Below are 14,611 nucleotides of genomic sequence, written 5' to 3'. Positions count from 1 at the left end.
AAAACCACTTCAACGTCGAACTTGGCTCGCGGCTCCCGTCAACCTCTACTCCACGTCTTGGCTATACCTTGTCGAAGCCCGCCCGGCTGGCCGAAACAATGGGGCAACCGCCGGACCCCGACGAAAAGAGAGACACTCCGGCCCTAAATCCGGATCATTTGCCTGACATTGTTCCCGGGGATGAGGAAGCTCGGGTCCTCTCCGATCAGCAAATGGTCTTCCGAGCTGGTGAGGCCGCTTCCCTTCAACGTCCGACCAATCCATGGAACTAAAAATGGCTAAAGCAAGCTCAAAGCCCGGAAAAGTACGCCGGCGCCTCTACCAAAGGCAATGGTCGTAAGAGATTTGTCCCGTCTCCGATGCCCGAGGACAAGCAACTAAGGAAGAAGATAGACTTCGGTGAGGAGGAAGGACCTTCGGCCGGTATTCCAAATGCAAAGGATCCCTGTTCCCGGCGACCTCCGTCCTCGACTTGGGGGTCTCTTTCAGGTTGGAGGACCCGACTTGCCTCATAAGAAGGAAGAGGAAGTGGAGCATTGGAATGAAATGTGAAGAAGAGTTCGATGCCCCCAACGGTAGAAACCGTGCCGGAAGAAGGCGGCTCGCCGGAAACTGCTGCTCCCGCCGCCGAGCTTATGACCGTTTCCGGTGAAGTCCCCTCCCTCCACAATCCCCAGCCAAGACTTGCTAGGTCACGTGAAGCACAAGCTGCCCCATGTGCTGTCCTTGCCCCATTGGAAAGTGGAAAAGCAAACCTACCTAATCTGGAGGCTGGGACAAAAGTTGACTTTGAAAGCACTAATCCACCTTTCCTACCTAAGCCATCAGGTACAAAGCAAACTTGCCTAAAATGATAGCAAGTACAAAAGCCCCCCTTGAAAGTGCCCCCCCCCCCCCTTTCCCCCCTAATATGGCACGAGTTGCATCGTTGGATCCCCACCAAGGAACCCAAAACTAGATGAGATCCTTCATCTTGCCAGCGTTGGACTCGGTGGAAACGCTCGATGCAGCGGCGGCGCAGTCCTCTCCGTGCCGGAAACCTACCGACGGCCAGTCACAAAACCACCCGGAGTTCCCCCAAAACTCTTCGGGATGCATGCAAAATGTCACACACACACCTTGGAATGGGAGTGGGGCATCTCTTGAGGACTTCCCCCCTCTCGAACGAGGACGAACTAGTAAGATCCGAGCTACGTTTGAGGCCAGCCCGGAACATTATTGTGTGGAGCTCGGCCAGCCGCGACCTAAGGCGAACCCTAACGCCAACCGAGAAAAGCTTATATCGAGACAACGAACAAGGCCACGCCTAGTGCCGAGATGGGCGTATTGACAAGAGAAACACCAACACCCAACGATACGCCAATGGATGATGCCGAGAAGATCCACACCGAGAATGAAGAGGCCGAGAAGGTCCACACCGAGAAAGGAAAAGCCGAACTGCCGAGAATGGAAAAGCCGAGAAGGGTACACAACGACAATGATGGTGCCGAGAAGATCCACACCGAGAATGGAAAAGCCGAACACAACAACCCGAAGAGAAAAGGAAATACACCTAAGCCCTCGGCGAATGCCGCAACACAAGGGCCAAATGAAGTTACTCAACATGGGGGGTAGAAGCTACCCCGGGACCTCGGCGTGGCCGAAATCGATGGCGGACTTGCTTAAGGGTACTCCTTTGGGCTCGGCGAGTAACACGCTACATGGCGGGGGTGAAGGCACCTCAAGCCACCCCGGCCGGCCGAAAACGATGGCGGACATGCTTAAAGGCTCGACTGACCCTAACGGCCCTCAAGCCTTTGAGCCGGATAAGCTTCAGAACATTGGATTTGCTTCAGTGTCCGACGGCATCCCGGCCATCTACTTCTCCGGAGCGGAAACTCAAAAGCTTGCTGAGAGCATGGGACACGCCATTGTGGGTAAGTTCTCTCACTCTATCCCTACCGGACTGCAAATCCAAAAGACTCTTGATAATATTAAACTCCGGTGTGGATTCAGTTGGAAGTACATTAATGCTAAACATATTCTCATTCAATGCGAGGACTTGGCGGACTATGCCCGAATCCTTGGAGGCCAAGGGGGTAGCCCGTATGGCTCATTGACCGTCACCCGATGAGGGTCTTCAAATGGTCCCTCCCGGACTTTGATGCATACTGCGAGTCCCCCATTGCGGCAATTTGGTGCAACCTAATTGGCCTCCCCATTCATCTTTTCGACCAATCCGCCTTATTCGCCATCGGCAAGCTTCTCGGCAACTCCAATACAAATTGATCGAGCCACGGCAAACAAGACTCGGCTTTCATTTGCCCGAATTTGCGTCGAGATAGACATCACAAAACCCTACCGAAGAGATAATCCTCGATCTTGGTGGCGAGAAACAGTGCAGCGGGTCCGGATGGGATAAGATACCATCATATTGCCGAGAATGCAAACATGTCGGCCATGCAAGTGAGGTGTGCTATGCGACGGGCAAGAAGGAACGGCCGCCAAAGAGAAACTACCACAACGGCCCGCCAAAACAGCCACAACCCGAGAGACAGACCCGAGAAGGGGAAGCAAGATATGGGGAAGAATGCCTCCAGCTCCAACGAATGGAAACATTAGGGGAAGAAGCAAGGCAAGGCCGGTGATCGACCAAACAATAACAAAACAAATGGGGAGGAATCGGTGGTACTTCCTGGGAGGGACCGAACCGAACTCCAGGGTGACTCTACTTGGGGGAGCGGACCGAGCTCCGGAAACTCAGTTTGCCGGGCTTCATTTGCCGGGATCGAGATTGGAAGTCCCCACCGAACCGGGGGAATCCATTGCCTCCCCACCGAACCACCAACACCACGTGGGAACATGGACGTGGAGTGGGGCTCCCCCAATGCGAGGAGCTTGGTCTCACCAGTTCGGCGAGGGAATCCGAGAGGAGGCGCGCGCCATGCTTTGACAAGGGGGCGTGGGTTCTTCTCGGCAAGAACCACATGAGCACTAACCAATATTATACTCTCATGGAGAACGGAGAGTTTGATGTTGAGAATTGTGGGGATGCGGACGAAGAACCTTATGGAATTGCACGTGGGGGCCGAGAAGTTAGGAGGCAACAGTTCGGCCGAGGACGCCGAGGAGGTCGCTCCGAACAATGAGCAACACCGTACTGACTACAGGAGGGCCTTCAACCTCTTTGGGTACGCACCCTTCCTGTTAATAATGTCGTACAATCTCATGTTTTGGAACGTGAGGGGGATTCGCGAATGCGCCCACTCAAAACGTTCTGAAAAGACTTAATTGGTTGTCATAATGTTTTATTTCTTGCAATAATGGAACCGCTCACACAACCGGACCCGGACCGATTCTCTAAGGCCTTGGGGCTGTCCTTCATTGGTTCGAACACGAACGGAAGATTTGGATGTTTCGCGGAAGAGGGGTCCACTTTTGATATTGAGGTATGACTCGGAACAAATTCTTCACGGGTACCTCAAGTCCCACCGCCTTGCTAGGCCGGTGGCCATCTCAGCCGTGTACGCCAAATGTACAAGGGCTGAACGACATCACTTATGGGACAAGATGAGAGAGATTGCCGGGCCTCTCTGAGGGAACACCTTGGATCATCGGTGGCGATTTCAACACCATGCTATCTCACCAAGACAGAGTCGGAAGTGATACCAACCGGCAAGCCGAGATGGTAGATTTTGCGGAGGCAACGGAAGATTGTAGGCTGCTCGACCCTGGTTTTGATGGAGCGGCATTCACTTGGGCCAAGAATGGCCTTTTTGAAAGGTTGGATAGAGTGCTTGTCAGCGAGGATTGGACTAAGACCTTCGAGGCTACTCGGGTTACGAACCTCCCCCGGATTGCCTCGGACCATGGACCAATTCTTGTCAGGTGCACGAAGATGAACACATCCGCTGGAGCCAAGTCTTTCAGGTTCCAGAACATGTGGATCCGACATGAAGGATTCATGGCCGTAGTGCAAAAAGCATGGGAGGAACCCACGGGGGCGGGTGGAATCCTAAACATTCAAATCAAGCAGGCCAGAGTTGTATTGGGTATTGCTGGTTCTCGGTCCTTGTTAGCGGGGCACCCGCGGGCTTTTTTAGATCAACTCGCGGACTTCGGCAAGGAGATCCGATCTCCCCCGCTCTGTTCGTGATCGCTGCGGAATACCTGTCCCGAGCATTAGATAAGCTCATCCTCGGCCAAAAGGACATGACGTACAAAGCCTCCCGGAGATGCATGGAGATCAGCCATCTAGCCTATGCGGACGACATTATCATCTTCACCCAAGCGGCGGCAAATCCTATGCGCCGGCTAAGAGCTTGTCTTGAAAAGTATGAAAGAGTCTCCGGCCAACAAGTCAGCCTTGCTAAGAGTAATTTCTATATTGCCGAGGCCCATGAGCATTGGGCAAACTCGATCCAGGCGGAAGGGGGCTTCACTAGAGGGGTTTTCCCTTTCCTCTACCTCGGAGTTCCTATCTATCGTGGTGTCAAACGCACGGACATGTTCCTCTTTCTACGAGAAAAGATTGCAAGAAGGATCTCAGGATGGGCACACCGTCACCTATCCTTTGGAGGAAGGCTTACGTTGATTAAGAGCACCCTTGAAGCGATCCCCCTACACATCTTCCAAGCCGTCGAGCCCACGGCCGGTACCCTTAAGCAACTTGATCAACAAATGGCCCGATTCTTTTGGGGGTCTACGAATGAGACGAAGCGGACCCATTGGATTGGTTGGGAACAAATGTGTCGGCCCACTGATGAAGGAGGCCTTGGGATCCGGAAAACTATGGAGGTCCTCCGCGCCTTCAACATCAAACTTTGGTGGCGCTTTCGGGAGCAAAACTCCCTTTGGGCAAGGTACATGATGGCAAAATATTGCACCAACTCCACACCGCTCACCTTGAGACTGCCGAGCAGGAGTAGCCCTACGTGGAGAAGGCTCTCAAGAGCATGGCCCCTCGCACAACCGCACATGAGATGGCTAGTGGGACAAGGGGACATCTACTTCTGGGATGACATTTGGCTTGGCAATAGCCCTCTGAGGGAATTTAGCCTTGATGATAGGGGAAGACCAACCACCCGGGTTTCGGAGTTCATTACTAATGGGGGTTGGGATGTGCCCAAGCTTCAGCTTCTTCACAATCAGGCCGGCCTCCCTCAGCATGTTATCGATGGCATCATTAATACACCGATCCTCCATGATGAACAGGATATCCCGAGGTGGAACCTCTCTAACCATGGGGAATTCACGGTGGCTTCGACATGGGACACACTTCGAGGACGAAACCCGATCATCCATGGTTTGGGGGACGTTTGGAAGGCAGGCCTCACCAACTCAATAGCCATCTTTATCTGGAGGCTTCTCTCCAATCGGGTGCCGGTTGACACGAAGCTTCAGTGGCGGGAGATTGAGCTAGCCTCTAAGTGCCAATGCTGCCCCCACCGACCGAATACCGAGTCCCTCCAACACCTCTTCATCCAGGGACATGGAGCTCGCAGAGTATGGAGTGAGTTTGACGGTTGGTTCACAGGCCCGTCCCCCCGCATCCATATCAATGATACAATCCCTACGAGAATCGAAGTGTGGGCGCAAAGGTACCAACAGCCGAATAAGAAACATCTTAGCCGAGCCACTCCATACCTCATTCTGTGGTTTATCTGGTCGGAGAGAAACAGGAGTCGCCACCAAGGCACACAGTTTAAACCACAAAACGTGGTATGGCAGGTCCACATGTTCATTCGGAATGCTATGTCCAATGGAAGCTTGAAGCCGAAACATTGGAAGGGAGTTAAACTTGGAATCAACATTCCTCAAGCGGCGGCAATCAGGGCGCTACCCCTAGCCATGGCAATCAAATGGAACCCCCCGGACCAGCCGTGGATAAAGCTCAACACAGATGGCTCCTACAATGAAGCGAATGGTAGAACAGGGGCTGGAGGGATTATTCGAGACCACTTGGGTAAGATGCTCGTCGCCTTCAGCACACCCCTAGAAGCACACTCGGCGTTAGAGGCGGAGCTGTTGGCCATGCTCCACGGGCTAAATATAGCCAAAGAACTCGGCCTACCAATCTGGATTGAGTCCGATGCAGAGCAAGCAATCAAATTGGTCAATGGGACAGGATGGGGCCCGGCACTCGCCCGGCAAGCGGTGGCGCAACTAACCCTTCATAAACGACAACTCAAATTCCGAGCCACCTTCATACACAGGGAGGGGAACAAAGCGGCGGATTTCCTTGCGAAAATGGGGCTAGTCCAAGACAGTGGTCTACGAATGCACTACAACTCAGCACCGAGAGAACTGTTGGACTTGGTTAGATTGGACGAGATGGGAGTGTCGCACATCCGATACCTCGACGGGAACGGGCATTAAAGTTGATAATGAGACGATGGGAGACAATAGTGACTAGCTTTTGGTTAATTGTATTTTGGAAAAGAGTATGATGAGGTCCGAACCTTGTGGGATTGGACCGCATACTACTCTTGATTTGTTACGGCACACCACTTTTGGGTGTGGCCACGCCTTGTAATTACCGCCTTTGGAATTATAGGGATGAGGGACCCACGAACCCTCCACCGTAGAGGTGTTTGATAAAAAAAAAAAAAAAAAAAAAAAAAAATGTAACTAAAAAAGACCCTTCATATTGACTACTCCAACTTGGACGAAAATGCATCATGTATCATCAATTTGGGCCTCCAAAATGTGATATGTAGTGCCTCCAAACTTCATGCCTTGGGCTTCCCACTAACTTGAATAATATTCACCACTTGGCCCAATGTAGAATGGTCTTGGAATTGGGTTTTTATTTCAGCAACTAAAAGCAACATGGACTCTTTTATCTTCTTAGCTCTAGCTCTTGTGATTGGCCCACTTTGAATGATCAATGGATCCATCTTCTTGTCCTTGTAGATCAGCTTGGGTGTGTTTCCATCATTCCCTTTTTCTTCAAGAGGATTCATCCTTGAATCCTTTCATGCAATCTTTTCACCATTTCAGCCTTAGCTTTTCCATCAAGACTTGCACGTTCTTCAATAGGTATTGGAATCAAATCTAGTGGACTCAATGGATTAAAACCATACATAACTTCAAATGGAGAAAAATTAGTAGCAGAATGAACACTTCGACTATAAGCAAATTCAGCAAAAGGTAAGCATTCCTCCCAACTTTTCAAGTTCTTTTTAACTAAAGCTCGTCGTAATTGAGACAAAGTCCTATTAACTACTTCAGTTTGTCCATCAGTTTGTGGATGACAAGTAGTAGAAAACAAGAGTTTAGTTCCCAACTTGTTCCACAACACACGCCAAAAATGACTCACAAATTTAGCATCTCGATCACTCACAATTGATCTAGGAACACCATGCAAACGCACCACATCACAAAGAACATCATCTTTATAATTGCCAATTGAAAACGAAATTAGAACTCGCTTAGTCACTCGAATATCTCCACATTCATTAAGCCATTGTAGCTTGTACGGATTATGATGTTTTTCCGTTGTTAAGCTCAACTTTTCCACTATTTCAGAACTTGCAACATTTGAACAACTACCACCATCAATAATCATTATGCAAAGTTTACCTTGGACCAAAACCTTGTGTGGAAGATGTTCTCCCTTTGATGATCATCATTTCTGTTTAGCATGTTTAGAGCCCTTCGAACCACCAAAAGTTCTCCATGTTCTGGTCCAATCTCCTCCAATTGTTTACCCTCCTCCTCCTCATCATCATCTTCACGTTCACTTTCAGATTCTATCTCTCTATTTGGCTTCAAAATCATCACCCTTTTGTTTGGACATTGAGATGCAATGTGTCCAACACCTTTTTTTTTATTGTGTCCAACACCTTGACAAATAAAACATTTGATATCTCTATTTCAAGTAGAAGTAGAAGTAGAAGTAGAAATATCTTTACCCTTCTCAAATTCTTTGGACTTGGATGTCGACTCTTCATTTTGGGGTTTAGAAGCTTCCCCAAAATTGGATTTGGATGAAGTCCACTCTTTTGTCCTTGAAGAATGAGAACTTGTTGAAAAATTCTTTTGGATTGTTCCCTTCTTCTTCAATTGTCCCTCCACCTTCATGGCCATATGAACCATGTCCTCCAACTCCACATAGTGTTGAAGCTCCACAATGCTTGCAATCTCCCTATTCAGCCCACATAAGAATCGAGCCATGGTTGCTTCTCTATCTTCTTCAACATTTTCCCTAATCATAGCAATCTCCATCTCTTTGTGGTTCTCATCAACAGATTTAGTACCTTGTTTCATAGATTGTAATTTTTGATTCAATTCACGAAAATAATGAGAATATACAAATCTCTTACGCATTATGCCTTTCATTTCTTCCCAAGTCGAAACTGGTCTTCCTCCATATCGCCTTGTACTGGTTAGGGTCCAATGGCCATTCCTCTTCAAAGTTTTACGCCGTATGGGTTTCCCGGATTCATGGATTTCACTTATGGAGAGGTGTATTGGGTATTGCTGGTTCTCGGTCCTTGTTAACGGGGCACCCTCGGGCTTCTTTAGATCAACTCGAGGACTTCGGCAAGGTGACCCGATCTCCCCCGCTCTGTTCGTAATCGCTGCGGACTACCTGTCCCGAGCATTAGATAAGCTCATCCTCGGCCAAAAGGACATGACGTTCAAAGCCTCCCGGAGATGCATGGAGATCAGCCATCTAGCCTATGCGGACGACATTATCATCTTCACTCAAGCGGCGGCAAATCCTATGCGCCGGCTAAGAGCCTGTCTCGAAAAATATGAAAGAGTCTCCGGCCAACAAGTCAGCCTCGCCAAGAGTAATTTCTATATTGCCGAGGCCCATGAACATTGGGCAAACTCGATCCAGGCGGAAGGAGGCTTCTCTAGAGGGGCCTTTCCTTTTCTCTATCTCGGAGTCCCTATCTATCGTGGTGCCAAACGCACGGACATGTTCCTCTTTCTACGGGAAAAGATTGCAAGAAGGATCTCAGGATGGGCACACCGTCACCTATCCTTTGGAGGAAGGCTTACGTTGATTAAGAGCACTCTTGAAGCGATCCCCTTGCACATCTTTCAAGCCGTCGAGCCCACGGCCGGTACCCTCAAGCAACTTGATCAACAAATGGCTCGATTCTTTTGGGGGTCTACGAATGAAAAGAAGCGGACCCATTGGATTGGATGGGAACAAATGTGCCGGCCCACTGATGAAGGAGGCCTTGGGATCCGAAAAACTATGGAGGTCCTCCGCGCCTTCAATATCAAACTTTGGTGGCGCTTTCGGGAGCAAAACTCCCTTTGGGCAAAATACATGATGGCAAAATATTGCTCCAACTCCACACCGCTCACCTTGAGATTGCCGAGCAGGAGTAGCCCTACGTGGAGAAGGCTCTCAAGAGCATGGCCCCTTGCGCAACCGCACATGAGATGGCTAGTGGGACAAGGGGACATCTACTTCTGGGATGACATTTGGCTTGGCAATAGCCCTCTGAGGGAACTTAGTCTTGATGATAGGGGAAGACCAACCACCCGGGTCTCGGAGTTCATTACAAATGGTGGTTGGGATGTGCCCAAGCTTCAACTCCTTCACAATCAGGCCGGCCTCCCTCAGCATGTTATCGATGGCATCATTAATACACCGATCCTCCATGACGAACAGGATATCCCGAGGTGGAACCTCTCTAAGCATGGGGAATTCACGGTGGCTTCGACATGGGACACACTTCGAGGACGAAACCCGATCATCCATGGTTTGGGGGACGTTTGGAAGGTAGGCCTCACCAACTCAATAGCCATCTTTATCTGGAGGCTTCTCTCCAATCGGGTGCCGGTTGACACGAAACTCCAGTGGCGGGAGATTGAGCTAGCCTCTAAGTGCCAATGCTGCCCCCACAGACCGAACACTGAGTCACTCCAACACCTCTTCATCCAGGGATATGGAGCTCGCAGAGTATGGAGTGAGTTCGACGGCTGGTTCACAGGCCCGTTCCCACGCATCCATATCAATGACACAATCCCTACGAGAATCGAAGTGTGGGCGCGAAGGTTCCAACAGCCGAACAAGAAACATCTTAGCCGAGCCACTCCATACCTCATCCTTTGGTTTATTTGGTCGGAGAGAAACAGGAGCCGCCACCAAGGCACACAGTTTAAACCACAAAACGTGGTATGGCAGGTCCACATGTTCATTCGAAATGCTATGTCTAATGGAAGCTTGAAGCCGAAACATTGGAAGGGAGTTAAACTTGGAATCAATATTCCTCAACAAGCGGCGGCAATCAGGGCGCTACCCCTAGCCATGGCAATCAAATGGAACCCCCCGGATCAGCCGTGGATAAAGCTCAACACGGATGGCTCCTATAATGAAGCGAACGGCAGTACAGGGGCTGGCGGGATTATTCGAGACCACTCGGGTAAGATGCTCGTCGCCGTCAGCACACCCCTTGAAGCCCACTCGGCGTTAGAAGCGGAGCTGTTGGCCATGATTCACGGGCTAAATATAGCCAAGGAATTCGGCCTACCAATCTGGATTGAGTCAGATGCAGAGCAAGCAATCAAATTGGTCAATGGGACGGGATGGGGGCCGGCACTCGCTCGGCAAGCGGTGGCGCAACTAACCATTCTCAAACGCCAACTCAAATTCCGAGCCACCTTCATACACAGGGAGGGGAACAAAGCGGCGGACTTCCTTGCGAAAATGGGGCTAGTCCAAGACAGTGGTCTACGAATGCACTACAACTCAGCACCGAGAGAACTATTGGACTTGGTTAGATTGGACGAGATGGGAGTGTCGCACATCCGAAACCTAGACGGGGACGGGCATCAAAGTTGATCATGAGACGATGGGAGACAATAGTGACTAGCTTTGTGGTTAATGGTATTTTGGAAAGGAGTATGATGAGGTCCGAACCTTGTGGGATCGGACCGCATACTACTCTTGATTTTGTTACGGCACACCACTTTTGGGTGTGGCCACGCCCTGTAATTATCTCTTTTGGAAATATAGGGATGAGGGACCCACGAACCCTCCACCGTAGAGGTGTTTGATTAAAAAAAAAAAAAAAAAAAAAAAAATATCGCCTTGTACTGGTTGTCAATTGATCCCACCAAACTATAGCATAGTCAGTGAATTCAATAGCAGCAAGTCTAACCTTTTTCTCCTCGGAATAGTTGTGACATTCAAAGATGAGATCCACCTTTCGCTCCCACTCCAAATAAGCTTCGGGTCACTCCTTCCTTGGAATGTTGGGATCTTCAGTTTGATGCTTCTCAAATCACCATCAACTTCATTTGTACGCCCTTTTCTACCGTTTCCATGTCTCTCATTTCGATGCCTATATGAAGCATTATCCTCTCCTCGACTCTCTTCTTCCTCGTTATTGTTTGCATTTGCTTGAAATTCCAGCCTCTCCAAGCACTCTGAAACACTTTCCAGAACACGTCCAACCCTTCTAAAATGTTGTTGCATGGCTTTCAACGTAGGATCAATTTGAATGTCATCAGTAGAATTCATCCTCACAGTTCACTCGTGTATCACACAAAAATAAACCTCACAAAACACTCGTGTATATCACTCGTTGGCTTTTACCTCCCCTCAAATAATCTCACCACTCAAGCCTTTTACCACTCTTTCTCTTTTGTAAAGATAACACAAGTAAAAACAAATCAAGAACCCCACGTATAAGGTTTGGCAGCGGACTCCCTTGATTGATAATCTGGTTTGATCCACTTCCACAGCTTGGAAAACCTCGACCCGTTGGCTATATGATCAGCCAAGAACCTCGGTATGATTGAACGCCACAAGAACATGCTCAAACTATCTTGATAAGTTCCAAACAAGTGAAAAACTCTACAAAGATAATTCAACTCACAAGACAAAGTCTATTTTCGTATTTGATCAATGGTGTCTTCAAATGACATGCTTACAAGCCTATTTATATAGGCTTGAATGGACTCTTGAAAGTCTCACATCATTAGTACAACTTAAGACACTTAAAATGACTCATAATAAAAGAAAAGTAACTCCTAAACCTTTGGTGTAACTCTAGGACATCTAAAGTCACTTATTTAACATAAAATGTAACTAAAAAAGACCCTTCATTTTGACTACTCCAACTTGGACGAAAATGCATCATGTATCATCAATTTGGGCCTCCAAAATGTGATATGTAGTGCCTCCAAACTTCATGCCTTGGGCTTCCCACTAACTTGAATAATATTCACCACTTGGCCCAATGTAGAATGGTCTTGGAATTGGGTTTTTATTTCAGCAACTAAAAGCAACATGGACTCTTTTATCTTCTTAGCTCTAGCTCTTGTGATTGGCCCACTTTGAATGATCAATGGATCCATCTTCTTGTCTTTGTAGATCAGCTTGGGTGTGTTTCCATCATTCCCTTTTTCTTCAAGAGGATTCTTCCTTTAATCCTTTCATGCAATCTTTTCACCATTTCAGCCTTAGCTTTTCCATCAAGACTTGCACGTTCTTCAATAGGTATTGGAATCAAATCTAGTGGACTCAATGGATTAAAACCATACACAACTTCAAATGGAGAAAAATTAGTAGCAGAATGAACACTTCGACTATAAGCAAATTCAGCAAAAGGTAAGCATTCCTCCCAACTTTTCAAGTTCTTTTTAACTAAAGCTCGTCGTAATTGAGACAAAGTCCTATTAACTACTTCAGTTTGTCCATCAGTTTGTGGATGACAAGTAGTAGAAAACAAGAGTTTAGTTCCCAACTTATTCCACAACACACGCCAAAAATGACTCACAAATTTAGCATCTCGATCACTCACAATTGATCTAGGAACACCATGCAAACGCACCACATCACAAAGAACATCATCTTTATAATTGCCAATTGAAAACGAAATTAGAACTCGCTTAGTCACTCGAATATCTCCACATTCATTAAGCCATTGTAGCTTGTACGGATTATGATGTTTTTCCGTTGTTAAGCTCAACTTTTCCACTATTTCAGAACTTGCAACATTTGAACAACTACCACCATCAATAATCATTATGCAAAGTTTACCTTGGACCAAAACCTTGTGTGGAAGATGTTCTCCCTTTGATGATCATCATTTCTGTTTAGCATGTTTAGAGCCCTTCGAACCACCAAAAGTTCTCCATGTTCTGGTCCAATCTCCTCCAATTGTTTACCCTCCTCCTCCTCATCATCATCTTCACGTTCACTTTCAGATTCTATCTCTCTATTTGGCTTCAAAATCATCACCCTTTTGTTTGGACATTGAGATGCAATGTGTCCATCACCTTTTTTTTATTGTGTCCAACACCTTGACAAATAAAACATTTGATATCTCTATTTCAAGTAGAAGTAGAAGTAGAAGTAGAAATATCTTTACCCTTCTCAAATTCTTTGGACTTGGATGTCGACTCTTCATTTTGGGGTTTAGAAGCTTCCCCAAAATTGGATTTGGATGAAGTCCACTCTTTTGTCCTTGAAGAATGAGAACTTGTTGAAAAATTCTTTTGGATTGTTCCCTTCTTCTTCAATTGTCCCTCCACCTTCATGGCCATATGAACCATGTCCTCCAACTCCACATAGTGTTGAAGCTCCACAATGCTTGCAATCTCCCTATTCAGCCCACATAAGAATCGAGCCATGGTTGCTTCTCTATCTTCTTCAACATTTTCCCTAATCATAACAATCTCCATCTCTTTGTAGTTCTCATCAACAGATTTAGTACCTTGTTTCATAGATTGTAATTTTTGATACAATTCACGAAAATAATGAGAATATACAAATCTCTTACGCATTATGCCTTTCATTTCTTCCCAAGTCGAAACTGGTCTTCCTCCATATCGCCTTGTACTGGTTGTCAATTGATCCCACCAAACTATAGCATAGTCAGTGAATTCAATAGCAGCAAGTCTAACCTTTTTCTCCTCGGAATAGTTGTGACATTCAAAGATGAGATCCACCTTTCGCTCCCACTCCAAATAAGCTTCGGGTCACTCCTTCCTTGGAATGTTGGGATCTTCAGTTTGATGCTTCTCAAATCACCATCAACTTCATTTGTACGCCCTTTTCTACCGTTTCCATGTCTCTCATTTCGATGCCTATATGAAGCATTATCCTCTCCTCGACTCTCTTCTTCCTCGTTATTGTTTGCATTTGCTTGAAATTCCAGCCTCTCCAAGCACTCTGAAACACTTTCCAGAACACGTCCAACCCTTCTAAAATGTTGTTGCATGGCTTTCAACGTAGGATCAATTTGAATGTCATCAGTAGAATTCATCCTCACAGTTCACTCGTGTATCACACAAAAATAAACCTCACAAAACACTCGTGTATATCACTCGTTGGCTTTTACCTCCCCTCAAATAATCTCACCACTCAAGCCTTTTACCACTCTTTCTCTTTTGTAAAGATAACACAAGTAAAAACAAATCAAGAACCCCACGTATAAGGTTTGGCAGCGGACTCCCTTGATTGATAATCTGGTTTGATCCACTTCCACAGCTTGGAAAACCTCGACCCGTTGGCTATATGATCAGCCAAGAACCTCGGTATGATTGAACGCCACAAGAACATGCTCAAACTATCTTGATAAGTTCCAAACAAGTGAAAAACTCTACAAAGATAATTCAACTCACAAGACAAAGTCTATTTTCGTATTTGATC

This window comes from Salvia splendens, chromosome 14 (genome assembly GCF_004379255.2).
Source record: "Salvia splendens isolate huo1 chromosome 14, SspV2, whole genome shotgun sequence".
In the NCBI taxonomy this organism is placed as follows: domain Eukaryota; kingdom Viridiplantae; phylum Streptophyta; class Magnoliopsida; order Lamiales; family Lamiaceae; genus Salvia; species Salvia splendens.
The sequence above is the reverse complement of the archived record's forward strand: the minus strand, read 5'-3'. Positions refer to the sequence as shown.